Source organism: Bison bison, unplaced genomic scaffold, assembly GCF_000754665.1.
Source record: "Bison bison bison isolate TAMUID 2011002044 unplaced genomic scaffold, Bison_UMD1.0 scf7180017864326, whole genome shotgun sequence".
NCBI lineage: Eukaryota > Metazoa > Chordata > Mammalia > Artiodactyla > Bovidae > Bison > Bison bison.
In genome coordinates this window covers 549180-567272 of record NW_011494898.1, presented here as the reverse complement: position 1 = coordinate 567272, position 18093 = coordinate 549180, and the positions used below count along the sequence as shown (strand labels likewise).

The 18093-nt window shown below is 37.8% G+C and overlaps 1 protein-coding gene across 1 annotated transcript in view; it reads left to right on the top strand.

The window, feature by feature from the left end:
- Nucleotides 1-18093, top strand: part of CDKN2B (cyclin-dependent kinase inhibitor 2B (p15, inhibits CDK4)) — a 39496-nt gene that overhangs the window by 14944 nt on the left and 6459 nt on the right. The gene's annotated exons all lie outside the window — the stretch shown is intronic.

Below are 18093 nucleotides of genomic sequence, written 5' to 3'. Positions count from 1 at the left end.
CTTGATTACAGTGAGGATTCGGCGCGCGAACGGCCCACCACGAGTCAGGATTTTCGTGGTGCACATCGCGCGGGCAGCGGGTGAGTGGGCAGCGCCGAGTGTGCGGGCCGCTGTGGCCCTCGTGCTGATGGCTAGTGAGGAGCCAGCGCAGAGCGCAGCGATGCATCCTAGACCAGGTAGGAAAGGCCTCGAAAATCCCGGGGCGCAGTCGGCCCTTGGGTGATTTTGTTTGATGTAATCTATTGCACAGATAAGTCACCTCCGGACGAGGTTAGAGGAGGCTGTTACGGGGGTTGGTGGCTCCTTCCACTTTCTCCCCATACGAGTTACAGTTTCTCCTAGGTGCAGTTCTCCCAGCATGCTGAGTGAGCCCGGAGCCCCCTTCACACACCTCATTAAGTTCCTGAAACTCTGGGGGAAACTGGGAGATTCTAAACCTACTCTAGAAGTCAGTCACTCCTGAATTTCCTGACTGGGAATCAGTAAACACACACACACATCCACACACAAGGTGTATTTCAAAAGCACTTTATTGTGCCCTGAAGGAAAGTATTACTAACGGTCTTAGATTTCTGGAGGCCGCCTTTTTTCTTCCTGCCGGGTCAACCCTCTCTCCTTGCGGTAGTGGAAGAGGTTTGAGGGTGGGGGTTCGCACCCTCAAATATTACTTTTACTCTCAAAATAGTAATATTGATCGCAGGATCAGTAACTTCTAAGAGGAGCAATCACTTGCTTTTATAAGTCAAAGGAGAGATTGACTTTCGTAGTGAGATGGAGATTTCTTTTTTAGCTGCCTGGTGTTATCTAAAGGAGTCGGGACAATGCCCATATGTTTAGAAGAAGCCAGAACTGCAGTGCGGAGCCCAAGGATGACATCGATCATATTTTAATCATCTCAGGCCCCAACTAAAAGGCCCAAAATGAGGCCTACTTCTTGAAAAACAGAAATCTAGGTAGTTGTGTCCTCACATCAGATAATTCTTTACACAGTCGATGTAATTTCCTATGACCAGAATAGTTGAAAAATATATATATAGTTACAATATAGAGAGTGCTAATTAGAACCAGGATGAAAAACCCAAAAACAATTTAATGAGGCTTCATTTTGTGGCCTTCCTTGTGGCGTTATTTCCCTGGAAATATGTGTTTTGAAAAAAGCAAAGGCCAGCATAGGGGGGAATTATTTTTTTATTTTAAAGTTAGAATTTTTGACATGTAAATGTAAAACTGTTAACACTATCCGTGTTTAATTAGGTGCCTCAATTCTATTGGCGAAAATCTACAAACAATTGATTGGGAAAGTACACATTTTCTTTTTCATATTTTTATTAACGGTCAGTTATTTTTGAGCATTAGTAGAAGTAGCTTGTAAAAAATTTCAAGGGGTGTTGCTGGATTTGATTTCAGTTCATTTTAAAACACTAACAGGATCCCATTTTTCAAACGGTGCTTTATCTGTACCAGCAAGCATTTAGCCATTATAATATGTTTTTTAATATCTTCATTTTTAATATTATTCTCTATATAAAGCTATTTTATTTAAATTATTAAGTTGCATCCAAAAACTTATAGTAACGAAGTAGAGATTTGTAACCTATGTAAATTCTGTAATTACTTGATTTCTATTTTAGGAGTACATAGGATAATATTGCAATTATTTTAAGTTAGAGAAATATTCATTTTATATTTGTTGTATAAAGAGTTAAAATATAAAAATGGTAGGTTCATTTTAAATAGCCATTTATTTCTCGTTATTTAGGTATAAGTCAATTTTCAGGTATGAAAGCTGTTTAAAAATGCATTGATCATATGATGATCATATGAAAAGCCCAATTTTCAGCAAATATCTGATGTCAGAACACATGGCTTAGAAAAAATAGAATATTTTGAAAATATGCGCAATTCTCCAACTTCTTATATGAAATTTTACACATATATAAAAAACATCTGGAAGTATTCATTATAAATGGCATGTAATTATATATATTATGTCTATGGTTGTGCTGATTTAACAATATATGTGGATGGTAATTATGTTGGGACTCATACAATTCCTTGAGAGCCACAGTGCTAAAAATATAACTTGTATGAATTATTTAACATTAACGCTGACTGGTATGGTGTTGTTAGTTTAACATAGTTTTATAGTTTTGCAAATATATTCATTATGACTTTTTTATATGACTGGAAACTGTATATAATAAAATTTCATGTTACTAGTTTCTTATCCATACGTGCCTGATGAATTACACTAATTGACTTGTTACCTCTACCTTGGTGTATTTATAAAATAGTCATACTTTTCTGAAATTAAATATTTATTTGTTTACTGCTATCTGGGAACTCTTAGGGCTTTTCCCCTCCTTTAACGGCATAGTGTTCTCTCACGGTAAGCACTATACAGTTAGTAAACCATTATTCCCAATGTGTACATGATCTCTAGCTATCAGAAATAAGACAATATTCATTTACTTCTTTGGGGACTCAAATTTTAAAATGCCCATTCTCAACACAGCCTATTGCTGTCTGCGTCCACAATATTTTACAGGTCTGCTAATTACGTATTAGTTTATCACTAGTAACTACCATGATAGAGTTAAGCTAAACCATTTTCCCAAAGTGTGAGTGACTCCTAATAATAAAGTGATCTATATCATCTCAAAAAATACTTTCTTCAAAGAAGGCTGAACATTTGGCCCAGTGTTTTTGCTTCTAAAACCTTTAGTTCTTTTTGAAAAGCATAACAACCTCACTTGCCCTACTCCATCCTAAAACACTCTAGGCCAGAGAATCCTCTCTGCTCCAAAATCCAGCCTGATAAAAAGTTTTAGTGGTGTTTTATTTCTGTAGTTTAAATTATGTAAACAATGGGTATAGTTTCATTTTCTAAACATAAAATTCTAATATTGAATAGCTTTAAAAAAAAACCCTACAGCTCTCTAGATTCTGATTTTCACATACCTGATGATTAATACTGTGTCTGTTTACTGACTGAAGATTAATGCACTTTCCTAAACACCTCACTGGCAAGAACGTTTTTTACATTGTATATCAAGAGCTTCTAAATATCCATACATTTTTATTTAGCTTTTCTATAAGTAGGCATCATCTTAAGGAAAGAAAAATACTGACAAAAATTGATACAAATAAACAGTAGCAAGAAATTGAAAATTGCCTAAAATTCTAGCAATCACATTGTTAAATTATTTTGAATTATACTCTGGAATTAGGTCTGAAATATTTCAGATCTGGATCATTATAGGCAATCATGTTTTTGAAGAATATTTAATAGAATGTAAAATTATTATATTATAAAGTTAAGTGATTTTTTAAAAGCAAGATTTAAAGCAGAAACAGTAAACAATTCTTATTCTTAATTCTCTCTCTTCACACACACACACACACACACACACAGTAACACAATATTTATAGTGGCTTCCTCAAGATGGTTGGTGGTCTTTTGTTTTTTCATTATACTTTTGAGTTTTCCAAAGTACTATGACCATCATCAGTTAAAAAAGAAAAAAAAGATAAAAACCTTATTTTCCTACAGTTCAGTGAACTAAGACCTTACTTAGAAAGGATGAGGAAAGTATTCTATTGCACAAATATTCTATATAAGAAGGTGCCTTTAAGGTCTGGAGAGAGTCTGTGAGGGTTCTGACTCTAGGGAACGCTGTCCCTATTCACAACGTAGTTCGTTTTTAAATAATTGATAAATGGATGGCTCTACCAGTTTTCAAGTCGCCTGGGTGTTAGGCCTCTCCGGTTCTAGCACTTGCCCCCTTCTCCGGATCCCTTCTCCCAAGTCCTCTCTAGACGACTTCAAGGTGGGGCTTGCCACTTCCCAAAGCTAGGCTGGGGTCCCCACGGTTGTTGCCAGGACCTCAACGTGAGGTCTAGAAGGACGTGAGACTCGAAGTTGCTCTGAACCGGCCCCTTCGCTTCTCAACCCCAGCCACCCACCTTGACTCTTACCCCACCGTATCAATTCTTAGAGATGCTTCGGATGCTATTGCCGCTGGGGTAGGACCCTCCAGCTAGAGCTAGACGCAGACCCTCACCCAACTCCGCCCTTTCGCACCCTTTCTACTTTTAGCCTTCCCTGGGCCTCGCTGATGCTCCTCGCCGCAGCTATTTCCGCACGTAATATTTCATCAAAGTAACAGAGCAGAGAAAGGGTTAAACGCAGAGCAGGACGCGGGCTGACAGAGGTGAGAGAGGCGTGGGGGCAAGTGGAATCTGAGTGGGCTTCGTGGCTTTCAGAGGGGTAAAAGTATGACAGGGGACATCTCTGGGTCACCTCTCCGTCTTGAAACTGACTAGGCCTCCCCGCCCCCACCCCCAAGAGTGGGAGCGGGATGGGACAGGTTCACTCCGAGGTGCACTTCTAAGTTTTGGCGACTATTCCTTTACCTTCCAGGCTAGGGGGCAACCAGAGTGTTGACAGGCCTGGATTTCTTTGTTTCTCTGTCTGGGATGCAAGGTGGTATAAAGAACGGTCCGTAATATTCTTCTAGTGATACGGTCTCGCAATAGGTTTCTTCTTATACTGAAGCTTTCCTCATATTTGAAAACTTTTTTCCTTCAGTTAAAACATTAAAAAGATATCATTTATCAGAGTGAAAAAAAAGTAAGTTTGAAAATAAGGTCAACTTCTATGTCAGCAAGCCAACTGATGGAGACAACCTTAGTAATAAATATTTTGTTTAGTAGGAAAAGGGAGTTCTTTTTAAAGACTACTCCACCTTAGAAAATGCCCACCAACTGGGGGCCTCGGCAGAGGCTCCAAATCCTAATTCATGGTCTTTCAATGTTTGTTCAGAAATCCCATGTGTATTGACAATTGTTGAACTTACTATATGTCAATAACATTTGCTTTTTAAAGAAAGAAGGATTGAAGATAATCTCTGCTTGTCAGTGTTGTTTGCATAAAAACTAGAGTGATTGTTGCAGTTGGGCAGGACTACATAATCAGAAGTAATAGAAAGGAAGAATTAGTGTCAACTACAAGATTGAAAATTACAGTGCCTCAGAGGTCCTTTGGAAAAGAATAAGTTGATTTTAAAATTTTTATTACAAATGACTTTTTAATTCTTCTTCAACTAGCTCTCGGTTTCCCCCTTTACCTTTAAAAAGAAAATCTCAGAATTTATTTAAATGGTTGCACAGCCAGTAGGTGTTTTTTTCTCAAGGAAGGAAAGTTTTGTAGATTGTAGAGGTTCAGCACTGTATGAACAAAGATATGTAATCTCTTAAACAAATTGAAACTAACAAAGCTATGCCATCAGAGTGGTATAAATAAATATGCCTTTTTTTAAGTTAATCATGAGAATAATTAGTGAAGTTAAAGAAGTAAGGCAAAGGTTATCAGCAGCATCATTACCTGGACTGCTCTTTAAAATACATATTTCTGGAATTCACTCTCAGAATATCTAACTGAGCAGATTTGCTGTGGAGTCCCAATAACCTGCATTTTAAAGCATTTAAGGGGGATTCTGTTAAGAGATAGCTCCTTGGGACAAATATGGCCAAATTGTTTTTTTTTTTTTAACTTATTTTTTATTATTTACTTTTAAATTGAAATTCAGACTTTTAGATAAGATTTAAAACTTTAGAATCACACTTTGGGTCCCAGGTAGGACATTGAGAATCTAAAGAATTCATCGGAGGAGCTATTTTACCAAATGAAGGGAACCCTTTATTAGTATTATGTGATTCTTCATGTGACTTGGAGAAGATCGTCTCTTAGATGTCAGGTCTCTACAATCAGAACACATTTGAGGGCAAAGGATGAAATAAGATATACTTGTGCATTAAAGTTTGTAGCACCAGACAGAAATTTTCCACAAAAGACATTAACGGTATCTTTTTGAAGCACTATATATACTTACTGTTGTTTACATAGGATGGATAGTGCTAGATAGATAGAGTAATAAGTAATAAGGGATTTTTTTCATTTTATTTTATTTTCCAAATCAGAAATCAAGCAGTAAACATAACACACTAAAATTATGTAAGAGAAGGGAAAGAAAACATAGAAGTATTTTACAGGTTTAAATTATATTTATTTATGATCAAGGCAAATTACAGTAAAATGTACCCATAACAGAATAAAGCACTTATAGACAAAATGATGGGTCTTTGTGTCTGTAAAAACACATTGGTGAGGAGAAAATATATTTACAAATAATGTAAGCTTAAAAAGAATTTGCAATTATAGGTAAAACTACAATATTATGCTTTCCCAATTATAGTCATAATTTTTCTGCTTTTAAACTACATTTTTCTAATGTTACCCCTATTAGTTTGCTGGTTTATTACGGGGGGGAACTTACGTTTTACTTTCTTTTTTTGAGTGCCACCATTTTCTTGCTCTGAATCTCTCTGGCTGCCAGATCATCTGACTCAGCAATTGTACAACTCTTTCACCCAATTTAAAGAAACAGCAACTATCCCAAAACAGGGTATCCCCCCAGTTGCAAATCTTTACCAGCCTATAGAACTAGCAATATATTTTAACTCTGAAATAATTGTTACATGTACATGCAACATGGACACTTTGAATTTTACTCAATTCAATTTACATACTGAATAGTTGAAACTGAATTTATTTTGTGTAACACAATTTTTGAAAAGAAACTTGTTGAAACTTTCTTCTAAAAGTATATGGTCAAGTTTGCTTTCTCTTTTTCCTCAAAATAATTATGAGGAGATTATTAACAGTGATAGAGGACATCAACTTATATTATTTCATTTAATGGTCACATTTTCCTTTTGTTCTAGGGGTTTTATTCTCTCATTTCATAGACTGGGTTGCAAATGGTCTGTCAAAAGTCATTGACTAGTAACATGCCAAATTCAAATAGGTGTGCTTCTTGCACCAAATGCCCTAACTTAGCCCTTTATAACTGCCTCTTGAGTGAATACATTTATATATATAAATGTATACATATAGTGTCAGTTCCATCTCTTATAGTTAGTTATTTTGTAAATTGCTTAACTCTCTTGGATCTGCATTTTATTCAGCATTAGCTACATATATTCTAGCAAATATATATTGATTAGGTGAATGAAAAAGTTCTGAAAAATAAGGCAGTTTAATAACTGAAGTCCCTTCCAGGCTCTAAAAGCCATTCAATCTCATAATAAAACAAGAAGATTAACATTTTAGAAATTTGTATCTTGCCCAGAATAAAACTAACTCAAAACTTCTTTATAAATTAAATTACTCACTTCCACTTCAATTTAAGATCAATAAATAGGAAACCTATGCACCAGCGTAGGGGTCACTTGAAGCACAAAGTAGAAATGTCACTTTATTGGAATATGTGGTCTGTGATTAGATTCCATTTCTTTTACTTACTAGCTGTGTGGTATTAGGACTAAATCCTTAAAACTCTCAGTGCTTCCATTTTCTCATCTGTAAACCTGAGGTGGTACCCTCCAGTACTCATCCAGTAAGAACTAGTACATGTACAAATAGCACATGTAAAGAGGCATAGTAAACTTTCAATCCATCACATACATTTGTCAGTTATTATTAAAGTGCCTAATTAAACTACATCCTTAAAAGCACATTAGTTCACTTTTACAGTAAATGCCTTCTTAACTATAATTAGTTAGAGTAGCTAGGAATTCCTGAACTCCGTTTTAAAGAACATGCATATCATAATAAACATATATTTATTTATTCAAATCACTGATGTATTCCAAGGTGTCAGGTAAGTTTGTACAGAAAATCAGTATAAAGTTTTAAATAATCCCTACATGATGGCCTTTATAGTGTGATCCCAAACGTTTCTAGTATTCATAATTATTAAACAGGTATTAACAATAGTCGTGAACCTCTGTTTTCTAAAATAAGAAATTAAATTGGTTTTAGAAAATTGAAAAAAGTTATTAACTTGCCTTTAACTTATCAAAAAATTTAATAACCCCAAATAATAATTTTTGGAGGGAACACACATAATGGGTTCTTGATTCCTTCAGAAAGGTTGCTGAAGTATATCTGAATCAATAGTTTTTGCACAGATTTTCCTACAAGTTCTTTGGTAAAAAATGTGCATGCATAGGGTTGTGTGTGTGAGTGTGTGTGTGTATTTGAGTGTGTGTGTGTGTGTGTGTGGTGGACAGAAAGTGGGGAAGAAATGTTAAAGTCATCCTCAAAACCTTCAAAATGTCTGCCTTAGAAGATAACCTCCAACTATTCTTATTCACGTTTAGTAGGATATCAAAGAGACAAAATATATTGAATATACTTCCTGGGGCAAAATTGACCTAGGTGTATAAAATTAGTGTAGCATAAACATAAAAAATATCCTGTTATCATTTTTTGAAAAATGAAGTCTGAGAGTTATCATCTTAACCATAAGATAGAGAACTATAAAAGTATATCTTCAATCTAGAGTCTCAAGGGAAAAGCATAAGTGGGAATGTTAAATCTGTAAGTGAAAGGTGCTAAAACACGAATAGAAAGCATTTTATGATTCATTCAGAATTGACCTATGTGATCATGAAGTTGATTCCTTCCAGAGCAGTTTAATTCCATAGTGGGTAAAGAATGTGACTCCAGGAAGAGTGATCCAACACAGAAAATTTTCTTATGATCTTTTACAATATCAGAGGGTAGTTTGGCTTCAGAATTTTCAGAAGTCCAGGAAAGGGAAAAAAAAAATGAAGATAACAGTTAGACTCTAGAGCCCCAAGAAGACAGTCTGCTCTTAAAGGATAGTTGTGGGGAGGGTGGTAACTAAGTCTCCCTTTGAAGAGGAAAGCTTCAAAATAGATGTATTAGAATACTCGAGTATTAGGCTACTGGAAATTAGAGTATCCTAAATCATTGTTAAACCCTATTGATCAACCATGAACACTCAACTTCCACCAAGAGTAAAAACTAAACACAATGTTACTTCTCTGTGAGTTTCACTTTTTCAAGTTGATACTAACACCTACAAGCATCAGCATACTATATGCTGGAATACTGTATGTCTTCAAGGTTAGCAATTAAGACAGCAACACATATTTGAAAGGAGAAAATCTATCCCATCAAGGAGGAAAAAGAGGGAGGTTGGGAATAGAAGCTTAGAGAAGGTAAACTTTACAATTTTGCCTATAGTTTCTCCATTGTACTTTCAACTTGAACTGCAATCCAAGGAATGGTGGTGGGTGGCAATGAATGGAGAGGAAACACTGAATGAATGTAAGTAACACACTCCTTTGTTACTTACCATGATTTAATGAAAGATTTTGTGGACATACTTTTATTATAATACAGCCAACGTGATTACAAAGAAGCTCTGTTTTCATGGGATTAGAATTCAAAGAGGACAGAATTAATCACACCTTTTGGAAAGCAGTTTGCTTGTTCAATCCACAGATACCTGCCAGAATGTACAATAATGAGAAAAAAAATTGACAGATGGCCTAAATAAATAAGATGATAGTAAATATCGTATCCTTAAAAAAAAAAGAAAAGAAGTTCCATTTATTGAGAGCCTACTGTGTACCTGGATTTTTCTATATCTGACATTCTATATTCTTTATAATAACCCTATGAGATATGTTTTATTCCCCTCTTTGAGAGGTAAGGAAATGGAGGCTCAGAAAGTTTATGTCATTTATTCAAGTCCGCAGAACTGATCGATGAAGGATGCGGGCTACCTGAGTATAAAAACTAAGATTGTCCCATTACCTATGTTGCATTTGTGTCTTCTCCAAGATCATTATTTAAGGGTGTGGCTGACATCCTCACCAACCACATTTGTCACGGTCAGAGTAAGTTGCTGTGGCCCAAGAAAGAACATAAAGGAGGATTGGGTTTAAGATCTGCAGGAATCATTTACTTGCTGAGTAACCATGGCAATGCACTACCCCTCCATTTATAAATCAAAGGGGTAACTTTTTAAAAAACAATTTTTTAATATGTATCACAAGACTTATACTTTTTGAAAACCTGAAATACTATTTATTGCAAAAATTTTGAAAAATCTTAAATATCTGACAACAGGGGCATCGGTAGGTAAACATTTTCCCCCAAGTAGAGTATGTTGCAGCAAATTAAAAGTAGTGTTTATAAAGTGATTTTGGAGAATTTGGGAAAATGCTCTAACGATGAGTAAGAGGAAAAGTTCATTTCAAAACTGTGTTATATCCACAAGAACTGAGCAAAGATAAAAGACAGGAAGGAAATATTTCAAAATGCTGTTCTTGTTTCTATGTAGTATAATTTTTCATTTTCCTTATAAAGCTCATTTCTTACTTTTTTTGCATATGTGAACTATAATCAGGAAGAAGTCATTCAAAAATGAGAGGACTGGATTAAGTGACTTTGAGGGGACTTCAAGATCCAAATTTCTGTCACCATGTGTATTATTAGCCAGGAATAATCACACAGAAGCATGGTAATTCCCAAAAGTGGAGATCCTGTCACCTTGGTCCAGAATTCACAACCTGCCTGATGGCACAGTTCTCAGAGAAGAGAAAACACTGCTGAGTTGTCCACTACATACTGTACAAATCAATCAGCAGGGAGACCTAGTGGGGAGAGTGTGCATCTCTCAGATGGAACTGGAAACCTTGAACTTGAACTGCATCTCCTTGTGCATTGTGAGTTAAGCACTCTGGGCTTCTTTTTTTCTGTTTTATGAAAGAAGGATAATACTCTCTATCCCACAGGATAGTGGTGGGATTAGAAATAATGTATCTAATTAAAGCTGCTTAATGCTTATCACATAGTTGGGGTTCAATAATGGTAGCCATTATGATTTTCTTGGCAATTTGGAATGAATTTTCTCTTGTTTCTATTTACTTCTTTCTCTCTCTTCTGATTATATGCTTTACTTATTTTGTCCCTCAGGATGAGGCTAATTCTAATTCTCCATATTCTGTGCATATAAACAAATTATTCATGTATGCACACAAATACATATTATATATTTATATATACACATACTATATATATAAAAAGAGAGAGAGACACACACACATACAGTGCTACCTTTTAGTTTTTTCAACTTGCTAAGTAGCTACAGATAAGTATAAGTAATTCAACAAAAGAAACTTATCAACAAACAAAAACAGACATTTATAAAACAATTTAGTTAGAGATTAATCATTTTCATGATTTATAGAGTCCTCATATCACAAGAGTCCACTCTAGAAATAGTTTTAATAGTAAACTCCTTATATAGATTTAAAATCACATATGTTTTGCACACACTTTGGAGAAGACAGCTGCTGTATAACATATACTTAGAAGTTATCCTCAAAATCATCTTGGGAAGATGATAGGTACTGCAGATTCTACACCCAATTAATACTTTGGAAACCAAGACTGAGAAATTGGGACTTATCTATAATTATGCATCAGGTTTATAATAAGTTAAAGAGAATTTGTGTTTTGTGCTCTTTGCCCACATCCTGTTTGAGCAGGAAGATAAATTTTACGATAATTCAGAGTACAAGTGAAAAATCATAGAGTCCCTGAAAGAGTGCCCTATTCATAACAGATACTCAGTAATTGTGCTGTATTGAATTTAACTAGAGAATAGTTTTTAAAAAAAAGTGGGGGGAGAAGAAAACATGCCTCTGTCTTGAATTTTCCAAAGATATAATTTCTGGGGTCACATTCCCTATTTTTAACTAACCTGTTACAGAGATCTGCTTTGTTTCTCAGAGATCTCCCTTTCTACTAAAGTTACATTTTATCCCTGTGGGGAAATAAATAAATAATTAAAGGAAAACCTTGTATTCTTTGTCATTTTTTACCCAAGAAGGTTCTTCTTTCCCATTTAAAATGCCAGGCTTGGACACTAAGCTCTTAGAATTCTTACCCAGGGGTACTTTGAGGGGCAATTTTCTTGGCTGAATAAGTCTCTTTTGAGGTACAGCTGTTATTGCGCCCACTTTGAAGATATCAATGCCAGAATAAAGTATTACTTTCTCAAGGTGATAAAGTTGGTGGTAGAGCTAGGCCTGGGCTCTTCTTTACTTTACTATCTCTTTCTACATTAAAAGAGGTGACTGAAATTATTCTTCCATTGCTTTCAGTTCAGTTCAGTCACTCAGTTGTGTCTGACTCTTTGCGACCCCATGGGCCACAGCATGCCAGGCCTCCCTGTCCAAGAGTTTACTCAAACTCATGTCCATTGAGTCGGTGATGCCATCCAACCATCTCATCCTCTGTCGTCCCCTTCTCCTCCTACCTTCAATCTTTCCCAGCATCAGGGTCTTTTCAAGTGAGTCAGTTCTTTGCATCAGGTGGCCAAAATATTGGAGTTTCAGCTTCAACATCAGTCTTTCCAATGAACACTCAGGACTGATCTTTAGGATGGACTGGTTGGGTCTGCTTGCAGTCCAAGGGACTCTCAAGAGTCTTCTCCAACACCAAAAGCATCAATTCTTTGGTACTCAGCTTTCTTTATAGTCCAACTCTCACATCCATACATGACTACTGAAAAAACCATAGCCTTGACTAGATGGACCTTTGTTGGCAAAATAATGTCTCTGCTTTTTGATATGCTCTCTAGCTTGGTCATAACTGTCCTTCCAAGGAGTAAGCGTCTTTTAATTTCATGGCTGCAGTCACCATCTGCATTCATTCAACCCTAGAGCCCATTTATTCAGGCTCAGCCCAGATATGTCTAGAAGCACTGTTAACTGAGTATACCTGCTCTGATAAGCTGTTTCCTAAGGAGATCACCTTAATTATTGGAACCTCTCCAGGCCCTGAAACACAACATCTTTTTCCTGATAACACGGGTCTGAAGTGTATTAGCACACTACAGTGTGCACACTGACGTGCACAGATCAGAGTGCATCTTCCTTCTCCTATACTGTGAATGTAGGCTCCCTTAAAGGCTACATCCCAATTCCAGACCACCTTTCTCCTCGAGAGAATCAAATACGTTGACGGTTGATACCAATTCACCCTCTTGACTAAGGACCCTTCTTTTATTTGTGTGTCCACAATTATAGTGTGTCCACTATATGCCAAGCACCTGGCATATAGTACGAACTCAGTTAATCTTTGTCAAATAACATTATGAATAATGGCTTTCAGAAAAACAACTTTTATTTGTCTAATAAAAGATATTGTTTAATTAGATGGTTAATTTATGCATATAGTACAAAATTCCAACAATATAAGTCATAGAATATGAAAAGAAAATCACATGCTTATCTTCATACCCCTTTTCTTCTCCCCACAGTTAATAGGCTTCTTTGTTTCTGTCCAAAGGTATTCTCTATATTCTTTATTTTTAACCTCAAGCTATATATTGAATGGTTCGTTTATAACAATACTAATATTAAATACAGTAAAGAGATGTATGCTTTCATGTATATTGCCTCACTTGATATAACAATCCCATGAGATAGAAAGGTAGAGCAAGATAGAGTCCATTTTAAAGATGTGGACATTGAAGCTAAGAGTAGTCTCAAAAGAGTTCACAGTGGAAAAGCATGTCATTACGTAGACATAGAGAAGAGACTTGTGGACACAGTAGGGGAGGGAGACGGTGGGATGAATTGAGAGAGGAGCATTGGAACATATAGATTACCATATGTAAAATTAGGTAGCCAGTGAAAATCTGCTGTATGACACAGGGAGCTCAAATCAGGTGCTCTGTGACAACCTAGAGGGGTGGGTTGGGGTGGGAGGTGGGAAGGAAGTTCAAGAGGGAGGGGACATATGTATACCTATGGCTGATTCATGTTGTTATATAGCAGAAATCAATACAATATTATAAAGCAATTATCCCCCAATTAAAAATAATTTTTAAAAACAGATAGTGAAATCAAGACTGTCAGTTGTCATATAGTGAAATCAAGACTGTCAGTTGTCAGATAGTGAAATCAAGACTGTCAGTTGTCAGTCCTGTCACCAAGTCAGAGTTATGTATCCAATAACCTCTATTTTCCTAATAAAATAATGATTTCAAATGATGTATGTGCATATCATGCATATCATACCCTGTGAATCCTGCAGTGGCTTGTAAGAACCAGAACCTAATTTCAGAATACTATTAACACCTTCTCAAATGTTTTTCTTTCTCTTTCTGGTGGTGTGTTGAATTAATATTCACATCTAGAATTACTATTCTTTGATTTGTAGGGTCACAGGAGCACCATCATCACAAGGCTTCCTTTAATTTAAATAAAAGAGTCACACATTCCTCTGATAGTGTCGCCTACCCTCAGCTGGGTTCTCCAGGCTGAAGGAAAGGCTTCTCAGTTTCTAAGTCTGTCTTAGCCCATCTATCTTTCTTCCTAACAGATATCCTAAATCTTCACCACTCTCACTTCCTAACCCACCATCTTATCATCACTGTAAACAAGCCAGGCTTCTTTGTTCACAGAAGGAAGTGTTTCAACTTCCTCCCTGCCCTGACCTTTTCTCCCTTCCCACATCTAGCTGAATCTCCTGCATCAAATTTATGATCACTCCCTGTGCTTTGTACTCCATTTCTTCCTGACTTTTTAGGTGCCTCAGGTCCCCAGAAATACCCTATCTTGCCTGTGTCCTCAATTTCTCTCTCTCTCTCTCTTTCTTCTCCTAACACTTCTTCCTGTCACCCGGCACTCTTCCTTTAGGGTATATGTGTGCTCAGGCCTCTTCCACCTCCCTTCTGCCTCCTCTTATCACACGTTGCCTTGAACTATCGCAGCTAACCTGTGAAAGAGTAGCCTATACAGCGTGTCCCCACTTCCTTGACATCCCATTCACTCTTGGTTTTCCTTCTGATCCATGTAAGCAGCACTTAACAGACTCCTTTGCAGGCTTTTCTTTCAGGAGTTTATGTTTCCAGCTTCTCACATGCATCCCAGTAAATTACTTTCTGTTTTCCCAAACCTCTTTGCATTCACTTCTGCCTGGAACATCTTTATACTTTTATATCTTTATACTCACATTTTTTAAGACTAAGATGAGCTTTCAGCATCCATGGAGACCCCTAAGCCACAGAATGAGCTTGGTTCCGTTTTCATTTTCTTGTGTCTACTTTTCTTTGCTCTTCTACACATATTACATATAATACCTCATTTAATCCCTACCACAACTGTTTGAGGCAAGTACTATTATCCCAGTTATACAGATGAAGAAACTGAGCTCCAAGTGCATTAAGTTACTTTGTTATAGAGCGATTAAGTGAAAAGTCTAGGTTTGAACCCAGGCATTTTAACTCAAACCCCATATATTTAATATCTTTTCCGCCTCCCGGCCCCCACCACACTCAGTGCTCTACCCTTAACCTTTGAGCTTGCTGAATGAACATTCATTTTTAGAGGCGAATAATGGTGGGAAAAAAAATGGTCAGAATTGAGACAGATTTTTATTTCATAGTGTAGATTTTCAAAACTACCAAAACAGCACAAACCTAAATAAGGCCATGTCATTCTCAGCGAAGAGAAGGAAGTTTGAGAAGGGTAATAACAGTAACCAACAAACTTCAGAATTTTTAAAGCTCTTGGACATGTATCATCTTACTTTATCAATCCATAAAATATGACTCCATTTTACACATGGGGAATCTGAGACTAGCATAACCAGCACAAGGATCCTGGGTTTTATATTTTATTTATTCTGAGATTTTCCCCTCAAGTCTGATCTAATATACATGAGTAAGTTGAGAGTTTGGTAGTTCTTTAAAAGAAAAACTAGGCAATCTTTCATATTATTACTAGCTACCTATTTATACAAGATTTCTGACTGAGTATGGGGTCAATTTCTAGAACAAAGGGGCCACACTCAAGGATGCCACTGCTGCTCTGCTAAGTCACTTCAGTCGTGTCCGACTCTGTGCGACCCCATAGACGGCAGCACACCAGGCTCCCCCGTCCCTGGGATTCTCCAGGCAAGAACACTGGAGTGGGGTGCCATTGCCTTCTCCACAAGGATGCCACAGTCTTTAGCAATCTCTACTGAAAGTGTTGGAGCTAGTGCATACCTGTCTAAAACCTGCTTTTGAGAAAACTCAACCTCTATGTCTATATATAATGCATCCAGTGGATGTTGTTATACTGTTCGATCGCCCATTTCCTTCATCAACAGTCCAATATATTGCATGAGAGTTTAAAGAGTTCCTAATGTAGGAATCTATAGTTGAATTTTAGAGGAATTTCTGAATTCCCTAAAAGTTACATGTGCCAGCAAACACACTTTTTAAATAAAATTGTATATTTTATTTTTGGAGAAGAGGGTATATAGCTTTCCACAGCTTATTCTCCCTGCCCTAAGATTAAGAACCATTATTTTAATGATGATAACTAATTTTGATACTAGTCTAAAAAGCCAAACATACTACAAGGGAAATCTGTTCCCTCCATCTCATTACCACAACCGCTGTTTTCCTCCCCCCTATCATACAGTACCTTAAGCAACATTAGAAGATGTTTACATTATGTTCTACCACAGTTTGAATTTTCCACATCATTGTTGCTCTAGTACTTGAGAGGTGCCTGGAGGAAAATATAAATAACACAGTGATGCACTGTGGATTTTATAATGGATTTGAGATCCCATAAGTGTTTTAATTGTCATTATTTAAAACCTCATGTGTTGCCTAAGCTAGCAGCCACTGAAAGTATAGTCAAGTATTATGGGTCTTCAAGAGGAGTCAAAAAGGAATTGAAATATAACTTTTAAAACAGAGCTGGGTTATCTAGCAGACAGATTAAGCATTAACTTTTCATTAAATATGTCGGTCATTGGAACATGTCCATCATTGTTTCAGTGATTAAGGTTTTCTTGCCTACCCTTTTATATGTAATACTGGTAATTCTACCCAAACCATTTCCTTCTCTGTCTTCTAGATTACAAGAAAATCTTCAAAATGGATAATTTAAGAGCTAACAGGCATTAGCTTAGGTGTGTGATACTGTTCTAAATGCTTATGTGTGTATCAATTCATTTAAAACTCAAAACAGTCCTAGGAAGTAGGGACAACTCTTATCCCCCCCATTTTATAACTAAGAAAAGTGTAAGGTTTTTCTAATAGGAAGGAAAGGTGGACAAAAGTGGCACCAAGACAGTGTGTGAGCCTGCTTTTTGAATTATCTATGAATGCAGCCTTGTCCCTAGCGCAATGAGCATGTTTTCTGGTGTAGGAGGAATTATTGAGAACAGAGCCTGCTAAGCCTAAGGACACCCTTACCATGTTCCTATCTGCTTATAGGTAGAAATCTCCACCATCCCTTTTAAATTGACCTCATCTGCTCGGAGCCAGCCCGTATACTAGGCACTAGTGCCAGGCATTGTGCAAGCCTAGGAAACGCTCTCCCCCTACATCCGTTTTACATGTGTGTGGAGGGAGGGAGGCACAGCCTGGCGCGTGAGCCAGCTCTCCAGACGGGATGTTTGAGCTAGAATTTCTGACATAATTGAGCCAGCGCTCGAAAACCTGGTGCTGAGCGCTGGAGGGGGAGTGTGTCCTCTCCAAGAAGGAAAGCCTCCACGGTGGAATGGCTCATACCTATCCTGGGCTCTCAGCGCCAGGACAAGCTGGCCGTTTCTTCTGATTAAAAGAGGAAGCAATAACTTTGCCTATGACTCCAAACACACTGGTTCGAACTTGGCAGTTAGGAATCCTGTGCAGTTGTCTCATGCCACGCAGGGTGTATGCGCGAGGAATTTTCACTTGGCTGGAATGAACTCGCTCGGAGCCGCGCGTGCGCCTCTGATGGGAGTGGGGAGACCGGCCGCGAGGATGCGGGTGGGTGGGGGAGGGGAGGAGGTCCCAGGGCGCCCTCCTTTCACGGTCCCGCCGCGCTACCGGAGCGGACAGCTTCCGGCCGGTGCCTCGGGTCGCGTGGGCGGCGGACCTGTGACCAGATCGGGAGAGCACACGTCTGGGGGCGACTTAATAGATGTCTTGTTCGTTGGGAGCACAGGGCGCCTCCTGGAAGAGCGCATGGAGGGCGCTCCTCGGGTGCAAAGACTCCGCGGGAGGAGTCGAGGGGCCGAGTTTGGGGGCCGCTTCCGCCAACCCGGGAGGAGGAAAGAGGAGGGGCGGGCTGCTCGAGAGCTGCCTGGGCGGGCCGCCCGCGCTCGACGCAGGCGGGAGGAAGGGAGGGAGCGAGGGGCGAGCATTGGGG